The following is a 1,656-nucleotide window of genomic DNA, read 5'->3' on the forward strand; positions in this document are numbered from 1 at the left end:
AAGATTCAAAGGGGATCCCTCGTGTTTTGATTTTTTTTCTAGAGGTACTACTATTTTGTTCCCTTTTTACACTTGTGCTCAGTTGGTTATTTTAAATCATTTTAGCCCAACATGTTGAGCGCCTCCCCCCCGGAAATGCTGGATTCACTAGTGGTAACCCGGCTTATTTAAAGAATGACACGTCCCCCGTCTTTCCCCTCCCCTACCAAGGCATATACAGTGATTGGTTTAACATGCTATTAATTTTGAGCTAACTGCCTTGAATGTTCAGACGTACAGTCTGAACGTTTGCCGGCCGTGTACAGTTGAAATACCATCTACAGTTTTTCAAAAACTGACGAAACTATTGTTGAAAGGCATACTTAGTTTAAATATGTTTATCGGACTAAACTCCCCATGAAGTTTTTCCTTTTGGCAAGCTACCACTTAAGAAAACGATGAAAGAAGGCAATTTCCAATGATGTATGTAGAAGCTACTGAAAGGTTTTTACAATTTTTTACGAGGTTTTGTATTTGTGTTTTGTATTTGAACAAAAAAATTATCTTGGCAAATTTGTAAACTCCCCTCCCCCAGAATCTTCCAAAAGCTATTTCAAAAGAAATTGTTCTTACGAGCTAAAGAGTTACATCTCATCCCCTCCTTACAAAGCAACCGAGTTAGGAAGCACACAGGTTTCTGCGGGATTTATTGGCACAGCACTTGATTTAAATCAAATAAATAGTTTCCGTAAAAACTGAAATGTGGACCAGAACAGGGACAGTAAATTATGCATTGCGAATATATCACTTTAAAAGTGTTTAAAATTTGATGCTGAAATGGTTGGAACTTGATCACTTTTTACTTTTTCCCAGTTCGGGTGCACAAACTCAAACGACCCGCCCATACCTGAGAAAATAAACCCCACATAACACAAATAAGACAGACACACAGATTGACTATGAGCGCGTAAATCATTCTGAATGTTACCACATTCAAGGCAAATATTGCAAATCACAGTTTCACTCTCAAGTTTCCCTTTCTGTCTTTAACCTGATTTAAGTCAAGGACGAAAGGAAGTTACTGACTAATTGTCATCGGAGTGCAATAGCATTACTCAGATGTTTTCTTCGTCTTTTTTGAAGTGATTCGACACCAAATTCATATGTGCCACTCCGCCTTTGAAAGTCTGGGAAATACATGTACTTGTACGGCAAATAATGCCTTGTCATTGGCTGGAAGTTCCGCTCTAAGCGCGTAACAAATCCATTCTATGCAAAATAAAGAAACCGCATCTCCCGTACCTGGCCTGTCACATAACACATTATGCCCAAACCTACTCTGTGGCCATATTAGTGAATCATGTGTTTATGGGGCTCCCTTTCTGATCGTGGAGTGTTATTTTTGTTACGTCCAATTTAGGCTTGCCTGAACGTTTGTAGGCCTTTTTATATTCTTAAACTGTTTCGAGGTCATCGTAGTTGCTTTCTTCTCCTGTCTTTCTTTGTTGTTAAGTGATCCAATTATAAAAATGGGATGTTGGAAAAAGTCTTGGCGAATGTGCAAAGCAACAATTTTATCCCCGAATGCAATAAATAAATGCGCGTTGTGAAAGATCCACGTGACAGGAGTAGCACAGTATATCTGGCACCCTGTGTTCTCGTGAGGTAAGGTAATGG

The sequence above is a fragment of the Acanthaster planci genome, linkage group LG05 (genome assembly GCF_054643075.1).
Source record: "Acanthaster planci isolate LZ-2023a linkage group LG05, COTS_SCS, whole genome shotgun sequence".
NCBI lineage: Eukaryota > Metazoa > Echinodermata > Asteroidea > Valvatida > Acanthasteridae > Acanthaster > Acanthaster planci.